Here is a 13,082-nt window from a genome sequence, read left to right as displayed (position 1 = left end):
GAAGAATACGCCTGCTTGAGAATGCCCTCTTGTTGTTCTCGAAAGATGGAGGGGGGCAGATTTCACTAAGGAAAGGAACTGAACTAATGGACGAGGAGGAAGAGAATATAGAAAAATTGCCGACATTCAAGCATACTATAGATGTTCCAGAACTGCTAAAGGGAAGTTCTAGTAGAAAGGACAACTAAGCGAAAGGCCTTCTTAGAAAGGCGGAGTGACAGGTAATGCCCTATTTCCTAACAGTGAAATCTAAGATCAGACAAGAAAGAAGCTAAAGGCTAGGCAAAGAAGACGAGGGAGAAATCGTAGGTGAAAACGTTGGGTTACCAACTCGGGTGGGTTCTCACACCAAAGTTCCTTTGTTTCGGGCAAGCCCAATTACAAACAAAAGAGAAGGTCGGTCCCGTACTCAAACCAAATCAGAAGGGCGGTACTCACTCGGATGGAAGAATCCCAGGTCGGTCCCATACCCGAACAAAGGCTAGACCGAAGGTCCCGTCCCACGGGTTAGGTGCTTAGCTGAAGGTGGAAGGCGAAGCCAAGGCAAGAGCAAGGGTTGAAAGACAATATAGAAGAATTCCATCTCCCCTATTTGTTCCATTCTCAATGGTTGGTCAAGTTGAGATGAACTACGGGAATCTATATATGGACTTCAAGGTCAATCAACCCATGCAAGGAAACTCGACGGAATTTGTTTTTTTATGGATTCAAGCAAAGAATGAGAAGTATGGCTTGGCTAGGGAAGCAGTAGTAGTGGCAGAGGTCGAGCTTTGAGATGAGAAGAGGGCTGAGTCGTCTAGCTTTTATTCCAAAATCACGTATCACCGATCAGCCTATTCGAGAGGAGCTGCTTGCCTTGCCCACTTCAATAAGGAAGACTCCATCCATCTAACCCATATCCATTGGAACCAGAAGCGAGTGGTAAAGTCACCCTTTGGCTAAAAAAACGATTTGTATGCGTGGCGCAACACACACCTCTGCAAAAGAAGAGAAAGAACGGAAAGAAGCAGGCCCACAAGACGACAAGTGGATTGAATATCCTTTGCTTTCGTCACCGGTGCTATTGAATCCGCATTTAGAAGAAAGAGCTCCGGGACTGAATTGCTTTGAGTGGGGCTTGCCCATTAATTAGATCACCTGAGTAAGCCAAGAAAGACGAAAGCGATGGATGTATGTGACAAAGAGAACTTATGAACATGAAAGCCAGCCTGTTCCCTAAATATTTTAGGAAGCGAAGAAGACAGAAAAAAGTTCGGTAATCTTCTCCCTTTGGTAGGCATTTACCCAAGGCACTGATATTATGAGTCTCTCGATTATACGTGAAATAGGGAGTTCAAGGTCTTATTCGTCTTTCTTGGCCTATGTGAATATGAGCCAATTCCGGAAAGTGAATAATTCACTATTGAAAGTGCAAGTCGACGTTCCTGATATGAAAGTGAAAGTGGAGTGAAATCTGGATATGAAGGTTCAAGTCCAGTTCCAATCTGGATATAAAAGTGCTGTTCAATCGTCGAAAGTGATCTCTCTTTTGTTGTTCTCTTTTAGTCCGCTTTTCTTTTTTCTTTCTTTGGAGTCGGGTTCTTAAGACAGGACTGGAAATCGGGTTTTCTGAATATCTCTCTTCCGGAGAAGTCAGTTTGTTCGAGATCGAAAGAGTGCCCTCGAGAGACTAGACTGATAGTAACAGTAGTGCGCCTTCAGTTGAGGAGAACTGTTCACAAGCAGTGGTTATGAGCTCTTTCTTGTGGAGGTTCAGAATAGGTAATTCCTTCACTTCAGTTGCACTAGTGGATTGAATAACCTTTTCTTTAGTTCTAACAAAGTGCATGTGTTGTTGGTTAATAAAAACACGAGTTTCGATAGGCTGGAGGAAAGATACTATAAGTAGGACAAAGAAAGACCCTATAAGAGACCGGAACTCAATACGATTCAACCAATCAAAATTGCTTTGCTAAAGATACCCGTTCCGCTGTTCCTTTACCGGCAACAACTATTGAATAACAACCTTCGCTTTGCTTTCGCATCGGATCTCGGCATTAGCAAATCTAAAAATAGAGTAGATCCCGGGGCGTACCTAATGGTTTCATTGATTTGAATGGATTGATCCGTTGTACCGTTGTAGGAATCCTCATCCGATGTACGAATCCCGTGGAGGAAGTGGGGAAACAAATCCAATTATTTGATTTTGATAGGAGCAGTGCCGGTATTGAGGGTTTCTCTATCTCTTCACTCATGAAGTTAATACAAGTGAGGATTGATTTCAGTTATTCATATAAGAAATAAGAGGAATAAATAATCTCGGGGAAGACAGGCTTTCTCGCTCTCGGCACATCTTCGCTAGGGATTCTTCTCTACCTTCTTGCGTTGAGATGCCATCAACTCTTTCCTGGGGAATCAGGTCAATACAATACTCTTGGAAAAGCAAGCTATAGCAGATCCTTGAGTATAGAGAAAAAGGAATGGAGTTTCATTAGCTCTCTGCGCACATCCAGTATAATACCTTTGCGAGCCCCTACGGAAAGGGGTGCCGTGTTCTCTTTACAATGGGGGTGATCCTGGTTTCCAAAAGCTGCTGGTTGGTTGTATCTTTTTCTATTGGCAATCCCCAATCCGTTGCTTGTTCGTTACGAACAAAAGAAGCCGATACCAGTTCTGGTGTTTATCCAGCGGAGGCTCGTATCTCTTCCATGTGAGACCAGCGACCTCAGATCATCCCGGACTTATGTGCTGGAATAGCTTCGTTATGAGTTGAAGCAGCCTCAGCTACTATTCCTACTAAGGAGGAGTCGCCTTTTTCCCTCCCTTTTGCAATCCCATGTTGATGTAAGGAAGCTGCTTTAGAGTATTGGCAAAAAAAAACATTACATGCAGGTCCAGATCTCCTTGCGTTCGTTGGTGGTTGACTACCGGGAAAGGGCAGAATAGCAACAGTGAGGAAGCATACCACCCAAAGCAAGACGTGAAAACCTTCTTCGTATCCAAAAGCCCCTTTTAGTCTGTCTGGCCTTAGTATTTATGATACATAATCGCATCTTCTCCCCCTTTCTCGTATCTCCACGGAAGTAAGTACTGGTATGATCGGAACTAGTATTTAGATATATGTGACCCTCTAGCGGTTTGACTCCGTTGATGGTATACGGAACTTCCTTCCTGCGAAAGGTCGAGTTCGTAAATCAAGCTTGTAGAAAAAGCGAGTACCGGTATTTGATGGTGATGGTGAGGATGACTAACCTCGCTCTTGCAACCATGAATATTTTCTAGATACTACGGGCATATACCTTCTTCCGAAGGGTCCCCGTCCTATCTTTTTCGCCTTCCGCTCTGGAATCGACTATTGGTGGGTTGTAACGTGAACCTATGGATCTCAATGAACAGCTTCGATACCACAAAAGGATGGGCAAGAAAGACAGCAGGTGTTGAGCCAAAGCCCTAGTTCATACACAATCATAATGTTGGTCAACCATCCGAACCGGGATTCCTGTTATTCATACGAAGGAACAAGAAAAGAAGAAGTATGGGATAAATGGTTTTTGAGTTGGGCATGATGAAAGCGGGTACAATGGCATTACTTAGAAGCTATTATGTCCTGTCTTGGCTTTAGCAATAAGCTTGTGCGACTGATGACTCCCTCCATCCCTGGCATCGCCAAGACTAATGGATAAGGTTTTGTCGCATCTTAATCGAACCGCATGCGGAGCTCAGCTCCTAAGAAAATAATAAGAAATATCTAGTTTTGTTTCATAAGTGGCGAGCCAAGGAATAAGAATACCGCCCCCTGATCTGTATTTCAAAAGCGGATTCAGCGCTGCAAGAAATAGAATTATGCATAGATTGACTTGTAAAGAAAGACGAACCGAACAGTGCTAAGCAAAGAAAAACTCTCTTATTTCTATGCTCGATTCAATCTCTACTCATCTGCTTTTAGTTCTACTTTCTGTATACGAAGTCCGAGCTTTTCGAGCTGCTCAGTTCTCGCTATGTCATTTCTTGGTTTTTAGTGCATTCACTCAATTCTCTGTGAAGTCCATGGACATGTTGTGGTTCATTGCAGAGAACAGCCATCACATGGATCAAGCTATAAGGAATCACCCGCGAGCGAGGGCAAGTCTCAATTACGGTAGGAATGGAATACACCAATCATAACTCTGGTCTGGTCCCTAGTTCCCTAAGTAGTTAGTGAAACTTCCAGCTGGACTGACTGGATTTAGAGCTTAATGCTCCTATCTTTGAACTAGAATCTTAGCGCTTATTTCATGAAGATAGCTACTTTAATTGATACAAGAATGCCTACTTTGGACCAATAGGATCTACTCCTACTTGAATGCCAATCCAATCTCTTTCCCAATAAGAATTCCTAATCCCTAAATCCAAGCAAGGCATGATTGTTAGTCAGGATAACCAGCTTACGTACCGCATTAAGAAGTACCGACTATGCTTTTTCCGCTTCTTGGTCAATAGGACCTACTTCTCTGGTAAAGTAACCTTCAAGACGGGTTTGGAAACTTAGGCATACAGCATAAAAAAGTTCAGAAACCTCCGTCTTTTGGTCCTATTTTATTCGATTCAATGTGGGAATGACTAAGACAAGTTAGGCGAAACAGATATGCATGCACCATAGAGGTTTATCCACCATAGGTTTGTACACAAGAATAGTAGTCACAGCGAGGGATACAAGCTTCTCATAGAGCCAAATTGAAATGGCAAGATAGAAATCTGCCGTTGGTGGAGATGGAAAGCTTTGTATATTCTACGCTCGCTTAGAGATGAATCATACTTGATCACTTGATTGACCCACTTGGTGCCATAGGGTTGCCTACTTTTGCGCTAAGGGATCTACCGCGGGCTGTGCCTAGCGGATCCCATACAGATCTATAACCTAGTCATTACTCAAAAGGTTTCTCGCTTGAATAGGCTGTAATAGATCCTTCGATAAGAAGAGGCCTAGCTGGCTTTATGGATCCTTCCTCGCAGAGATGAGAATGGAATCCAATAGAATCGAACATAGTCAAGTCAGCTCGAGGCAGAGGTATCCATCCTTAGGCCTGGACTCACGAGACCAGGTTGGGTGCGGAAAAGGTGATGAGAAGTGTTTGCATAGAATTTATGGGTGTTGGCTATTCCTTTCCTTGGCCATGGCCAGTAGAAAGAATGGAAACCTTGGCCAGTAGATGGAAAGGGTACGGGAATGGGGATAGGGAAAGTGTACCGTTTCTTGTTTTGGTATGGGTGCGTGCAACACTGATTATTGATCGAGGCTCGTAAAAGAAAGACTTGGGTTTGATAGATCTCCTAGACTAGAATCACTCCTTCCGGCATGCAAGACTTGAGTCGCCATCTCCATATCGGGGTCTGGGAAGCTCGTCTGTCTGTTTGGGGATTTCGATTTCCAATCTTAGGCTGTATGAAACAGAAGAATGAGAGAACTAGTTTCAAAGGATAGCGATAGCATTCCCGGAAAGTGAGCTTGACCCACGGATTCCAGAATGATGCAACAAGAAATGGTAGCTTTCTGTGTTCCTAGGTGGATGGGTAAAGGCATTCCTAAGATGAAGATGCGGATGAAGATGGGGCTGGGCTATTGGTAACACCATTCCAGGCTCTCCAATTCGAATAGATCAATGGCTTGGTCTAAGCTTCCCTTGGTTCTTCCGTTTCGAGAGGAGGGGTATCAGATTGTGCATAGGTTGGTGGGTCAGGCTCGGTGTGAATACCTTTTGTGAGTGACTCACCATTCCTGCTTGATCTGTCTCCTGCTCCAGCCCCTGCTCCTGCTAGAAGGGCTTACGACGAATAGATTGTTGGAATGGCTTTAAGTGAAAGGGAATCCGGCAGCTTATATAGCGCTAGTGAGAGGCCTCCTAGTCTATTTCGATGGACGTCTCCTAATCCTTCTTTTTCTATGGGTTCAGGAATGCCATGCCAATAACAGATAGAGCAGCTAATGGTCAAGCCAGAGGCAGCAGGTCTCATTCCAGACTCCACTCAGAATACCCGGCTCTTTTTCTAGACTCCACTAGGAAGACCTTGCTCTTTCACAGATACGGGGATCAGACATGGCTATCGCTTCGACAGCTTCTCCGGATGAAAAGACGCCGCCCAATGGATGGAGTTGGAGGGACACGGAATCCTGGATATCTTGCCTTGGTTCCGACTCTAAACCGTTCTAAACAGATTCTTTCTGCATACTGATGTTGGCAGTTATGCCTAGGTGATAGATGTATGTTGCTGGATTGGAAAGCTATACGATCCCTTTTATTCAATTATGACAGCTGAGAGGAATTTGGGATGGCCCCGCTAGAGTTTCCAAAATGAATCGAATTGAACCCTATTGTTTTTTCACTCTAAATTCCATAGTATCAATACAATAACCTTTGAGAAATTGTGAGAACGGGAAGATGCAATCATTTAGATGGTGAAAATAGCCGAGAGTTGAGCAACCCCTAAAAGCACTCACAATGAATGGTACCAGCGGATACCAACCAGATAGAAACATGCTGAGAAATCTCTGTTATAGCTGAAACTAATATACCAATCCTATCCGTGACCCTTTCCACATTCTTTTCTTAGTCACCTAACCTATGACTGCTTTTTCTTTTAAGCTTTAATAACCTTAACATTCGAATCTGCATCTGCTATTTCAGTTCTGTCTAAAGATACTATTCTTTGATCACTTGAAACATAGTAGAAAGCATCTAAAACAGATATTATTGTGGATTCCCTCTCCTTGTGGGCTGGACTCCTTTTTACATGGACAGACAGGAAAGTGGAATCTGAGGAATTAGCTGGAACAGACTCACCTTAGCTTTGAACGACTATATCCCCTCTTCTATCTACATATGGATATATATGGTCTTTAATAAAGGAAGATGATTTTAGCCGAGGACTAACACAGCTTCCATTTTGCAGCACATCTCTCAGTGGGAATAGCATCATCCATGACTTCAGGCACAGCTAGCTACGGGTAAGCACAAAAGGTAATGACGAGAGGGCCGTCCTATGTACCCTGAAAGAGAAACTATGTGATAGAAGCCCGCTTTCCCTCTCTTCTATCCCACCTAACCACTTCGGGTATCAGTGGCCTCGTGATCTCCATGAACAGAGATCACTACACAAAAACAACTATATGAAAAACTTGCTTGCTTCTTCGAATCTCGAAATAACAGAACATATAGAAAGTGTTTTTGTGATGAGACCATTCTCTTCGGGGAACCTATAGAAAGATTATCAGACGGCTTTCATGATATTATGCTTCCTTGCCCGTGTGGAACATGTGTGAGCATTATGTTTTTCCAACAAGTGATCCGACTGGAAGAAGTGTTATATGAGGACTTCGAGATCAAATAGAGAATCTGTCTCTCCATTCCTCGTGAGCCACTTATTTCTCCGAAATCAGAGATCAGAGTGATTTTCCTCCTTTTTCCCAAATAGTCGACGGTCTTACACCATTGGGATACTTCGGATAAACTGGAGTACATATATGAGAGACCGGTGCTAAAACCTTTTCTCGAGATATCTTCCAGATTCTTAGGGTCCTTGCTCCGGATCTCGCCCCCCCGGTGCGAAAGCAGTTGGTTCCGTAGTTTGAGAATTCTACTAATTCCAAGTATTCCATTATTATTATTAAATAAGAGAATATAAAAAGTAAAGAGGAGAAGACATAACCAGAAGAATTGTGAGAAATAAGTTAATTTATCAAGTTGAGGCATTTCGATTTGGATTTCAAATAAGAAAGAAAAAAAAGGATTTTGTGAAATTTAGGAGTCGTTCGAAAGCATCAAGAGGGAAGAACTCAGATAGAAAGGCAGGCGAAGTTGGCGGCCAACCTAATCCCCCTCCCAGTTGTACCCTTGTGCATCCCCTTCGTAAACGATTTCCACTGGATCTGGAGATTCCCCGGGTCCCCCCGAATCGTCATCTTCGGACCCTGAATCATCATCCCACCTTTTACGCTTCCTCGAAGAAGACGGGCCTGCCTCGTTCGCACCCATCATTTGCTTTTGTGCTTTCAGGGGATCCCGTGGAATGAGCCTCCTGCTCTTCCGCAGGCGCATCGGGGTCGGGAGAATCTGGTTCACCGAGCTCGGCGCGGCGAAACCGCTTCGCCAGATTGGTGGCTGTTGCGACGAATTCGCTTCCATCTCCGGCTTCCGTATAATCAGAGAAGATTTGTTGAAGAGTATCTCCTCCCTCACTATTCCACAATATAAGACTTTCAGTGAACGATCGCGCAGACTCACCCTCCTCTAAAGGAAGAGGAGTGCCTACTTCGTTAAATATTCTTTCAACCTTGGAAGTCAACTCCGAAATCATGGCTTCGGGATGGGCGGCGTGCGCCATTTCCTGCTGGAGGTCTGGTAGTCCGCCAACGGGAGGTTGGTCTATGGGAAAGTCACCCTCGTTAGGAGCATTGGTCATGACGAGAACATTGAGATCCGCGACATTCTCATTCCCAAGATGAAAGGCTATTCCTTGAACTCCGAATAAGACAACTAATGCCATTATTAGTACTGGCAACGCAAGACCAAACGATGGTATAGCAATGAACAAAAGAATGACACTTGGAAATAATGAACGAAGAATCATTGGAATTTCCCATCTTTTTCAGCTCTGCTCCCTAAAAAAAGGGGGACTTTCTAAAGTGACTGGGTTTTTTACCCAAGAACCTGCTATTAAAGAGAAAGAGACAGACTAACAAGAAACAGCCTTTACTTATTCCTACCTGGGACTGAACACCTACACAATAGAGATTTGAAGAAGTAACAACATTGTTCTTTTTAAGTACAGTAAGATTTCGACAAAAAGAATGGGGGTCTTCCCCTCGCTTTGAGGGTCGCTTGAATTTGAGTTCGTTTGCTGGTCAGGATCGCCTCGAAAGCCGTTTGCGGGCGCATACGTTTTCTCGCTTCATTGTTATACGATTTTATTCAAACGAGATCCCTACCTACGACATAATTAGCGGGTCAGCCTGCCTTTAGCCTTGGAAGAACTATTTGGTTGGTACTTGATAATTTCTATCTGTGGCTACTCCGCGAGCCCTTGCAAAATGGGACTTCCCTAGCTATCAGTCTAAGAATGCTTCAACGAGAAAACAAGCTGTCACATGACATCGTCTACCAACTGAGCTATTTTCATCGCCATTGAAGCAAGTTTAACGCAAGCTCTACTCCCGGAAAGACATGAACTCGGTTCCCGTACTGGTCACATGCAATTAGAGCCTATCATCCGCAGATATGGGGCGTATGTCTTTACTATACGCATATTTTTATTCATCCGTGATAAATGAGTGCTTCTCAATCGTTCCAGTCCCATCCTTGCGTCTCTCTCCCGGTCATGCCGTCTTCTTCGAATCCTCCTTTACGATGGTGGTATTTTAGATAGCCTGAAAGGCCCCGTCAGCGATAGAAGCTATGGGTTTTTTACTTGCGGTAGACTGTACCTTTTTTATTTATTTCTTACCAAGACTCTCTTCTACGGAATTCCTGGCGTAAACCCCCGGAGGGCGTGCCCCGCAGGGCGTTTGTTCAACATAACAAGAGCAGAGCTTCAAATCAGCTCATTTTCTTTCTCATGTAAAAATGGGTACTCCGCTGCTTTGTTTTTTCCTGAGGATACCAACTTAACCGATGGAATGGAATGCATTCATCATCGGTATGGATTTGATACCAACTCCCTATCGTTCTTTCGTCTATTATGAGATTAAGACATTAACATGCGCCAGTAACATTAAGCATGATCGTATCCGGAGGAGCTAGATTGTAAAAAGATAAGGAAACCTTAGATGCTTCATGATTTTCTCTTTGGCTCGATTGCTTTATATTTGTCTTATTTTAGGAAGGCCTAAGAATGGAAGAGAATGAGAGATATTCATGTTATCGCGAGCCGCAGGAGACGACTAGTCATGTACAACCATTTCGATCGCTTTAGCGTGCTGTCTTCTTGTCTCTACTCGAGATCTATTCTATAATTTGACATGTGTGGCATGGGGGCCGGCGGTATTGTGTGTTGTTGAAACACTGGTAGCGAAAACTAGAGTGGAATGCTTGACGAAGACACTGGGGTTCCATGACGGCTACGCTGTAGACAGTGAGGGACGAAAGCTAGGGGATTTCCCAAAGTGGTCATACTCTCTTACTGAGTTATCAAACCTGCCTGCACCAGCCAACCTACCGCGACACTTGGTCGGTACGTGCTGTTTATCTCCACGCTATCTGTGACAGTTAGCACGCTCCTTTATTACAATCTGTGTATTATTCAACTTAATTAGATAAAGGCCTCTCATTATTTGTTTAAATCTTTGCTACTTACAGATGTGATTGGTGTCGGGAATCCTACCCAAACTTGGAAAAGAACTATTCTATTTGGCACTTGAGAAACCGATATAGGATTTAGGTCGTCCCGACCAGTAACAAAAGGGAAATTGGGCCCATTCACAAGAAATGAGAATTCTCGTTCGTATAGTATAAAAGAAGGAGGTCGGCACCGTGCTTTGGACAAATTGACTTTCTTCGCCATTCTCCTTTTTCATCTATATACACAATTCTACTTGATTTGCCCTTGAATAGTAAGCCCCGGAATTACTAAATTGTATGGTTGTTTTCCGCGTGGTGAGCAGGATCCAACCCATCGAGCGGTGGCCCTATCCAACGGTTGGTTCTTGTTATAATGGTTGGGGAGACCTTTGATTGTGAATACCAAGTGGAACAAGCGAGTAAAGAGGGAAGGCAGTCTAAGTTTCCAATCCAGTGTCCTAAGCGCCCTGCTTTCGTCTTGATTTATTGCATAGGTAGTGTGCAGCTGCTGCCCGTTTCAAACTTGTACTCCTCTGGTAGTGTAGTAAAGCCCATTAGAAGTGAGATTCGTTGATTCTATCAATAATCTTAAACTTAAACCTCGTGAAGCCCTACCCTAGGTAAAGGGCTTCTGCTACCAGACGGATTGAGTGAGGAAACGTATGCACGGCTTCACTATTTAGTAAGGGCAGCGGCTTTAGAGTAGGAAAGGGTGTGGCCATAGTTTCCTGCACACCGAAGCTATTAGTGACCCGCTTTGGAGACTCATCCCAGGGAAAAGGTAGGAGCGCCAAAAGCATCTGTTGGTGGGTAATCAGCGGAGCAGCTTCTTTACACGCCGAAGTAGATATGTATGGTCAGGGGAAACCGACAAAGGAACCATAAGCTAGAATACTGGTATCAAGAGATGACAGGTACAACCCCATCTTCTATTCTGAAAGGAAAAAAGAAGAGGTGCACACGGCTAACTAATCTAAATAATGAGTGAGAAAAGACCTTCCTTCGTGGGCATTGACCGCTAAAGATGCCACTGCTTCTCAATCCGAGACAACAACTAACGCTTCTTTTGGTGTTACTACCCCAAACCCCAATCATTCTGTTCGCTCATACCACGTCTCAATAATCACTCCAATCTGACACCTGCGCCATGTTTCTCGATCAAAAATGAATGAACTTCTGGTTCAGAAACCAATCGTGTGGATACGTGGACACAATGGGATTATTCCTGCGAGTAAGAAGCGTTCACAATCGGGTAATTCGTACCTCCAGCTGTCTTTAAATAAATATCTCGCCTAGCAGGAACCTAAATCCCAACTAGATTAGATGGAAATGCGTATCATGTGAGGAATCAATCCTACACTCCTTTCTGGTTATTTGAAAGTCGTGCTAGCATTCTTTTTTATAAACAGGAATGGAAACAGAGCTTTAGCCTTACTTAGCTTTCTAAAGAGAAACAACTTATCTCCTTTCCTTTTTACAGGTGTACAGGACCCGAAGGGAGAAATAGACCCGCACCGGACGAGTTAAGCGCTAGGCGTTTTCTCGCTGGTTAGCGCATCCGTGTACCATGGACCCCATAACCCATTGTATGCCCTAAAGCCCTGAACCCCACTTTCTCCGCCTTTCGAAGGTCATACCACTAGTGTAGTACTGAAACGAGGATTGCGCCTAGCGTAGGACACCTAACTTGACTCAGCATCCCTTGCTAAAAACAAACAAGGTGGGTTTGTTGAAACAATGGGTACTTCCGGAATCGAAGCCAAACAAAGGGCGAAGCCTAGGACTTGAAAGAAAACGGAAGCAGTGATACGAAAACCAAAATAAGAAAGAATTAGACGAATAGGACTATCTTATTAACAGTGTTTTTCAACACACCCTCATCAGATCATTTACGCGGGTCTGACACAGGCAGTGAAGAAGAGGGCGCTGGTAAGCTACTCCTATAACTTGATTTCGAAAGACTTTCTCGCCTGAACAATTATAATAGCGAACTTCACCGAACCAACCCTTCTTTTTCGCCAGGTCTTGTCTAGTTACTTTCCAAAGAAAAGAGGATGCCCACTTTAAAAAGGGAAAAGGCAAGGCTTGATCTTATCCACCAGCCTCAGCAGCCCCTTTTCCTCTAATCCAGTACTAAGCGCTATCGAATTGACATAGATAAACATGGAGAGAGAAATCAAGTCCCGGCAGTCCAGTCTTTTCTTCTACCAGCTCTAGTGCTAGCTTTCTCCGATCTCTCTGTAGACAGCATTAAATAGGGGTAGGTACCATATTCATAATACTAGAAGGTGATCCCTGCTTAGAGACATGACTGCGAGCTGTTTGTTACCTGATTGTCACCGAGCTTGATGCTGCTGGTCTTCCACCTCACCCATAATGTTGAGGAAACTTGACCTAAGCGGAAATGGATTGCGAAACCATTGATTCTTTCAAAACCGGTGTTTCTTACTCTAAAAAATAAATGATAGGGTTTAGGTCGCTCTTACTTTCTTAGCGCTTACCGGATATAAATTCGTATTTATCTCCACTTACTAAATAGGGGGTGCGGAAGGGTGAAAAGATGGAATTAAGAATGATCTACGCCATTGCCATTCTTCTCTAATCACCACTTCTTCCTTCAATATCTCCTCCTGGCGCCAGCCAGTGAGACCTTTCGTTGCATCCTCCACCTACCTATCCCCCTTCCTGTTCAGGAACCAACTGGATCAAAGTGAGGCAAAACAGCGTCTATCTCCTAGAAATAGTCTTTGTCGAGCTCAAGCTCAAGATAGTTAAGTTTTTCATATGGCCAGT

At 43.9% G+C, this 13,082-nt stretch overlaps 1 pseudogene; it reads right to left on the bottom strand.

The window, feature by feature from the left end:
- Positions 1-7,677: 7,677 nt before the first annotated feature.
- LOC147954286 (uncharacterized) lies at positions 7,678-11,253 on the bottom strand (annotated as a pseudogene).
- Positions 11,254-13,082: the final 1,829 nt, after the last annotated feature.

The sequence above is a fragment of the Triticum urartu genome, unplaced genomic scaffold (assembly GCF_056163025.1).
Source record: "Triticum urartu cultivar PI428250 unplaced genomic scaffold, HENAU_Tu73 scaffold1550, whole genome shotgun sequence".
Classification (NCBI taxonomy): domain Eukaryota; kingdom Viridiplantae; phylum Streptophyta; class Magnoliopsida; order Poales; family Poaceae; genus Triticum; species Triticum urartu.
Note: the sequence above shows the minus strand (reverse complement) of the source record. Positions and strands in the feature narration are given on the sequence as shown.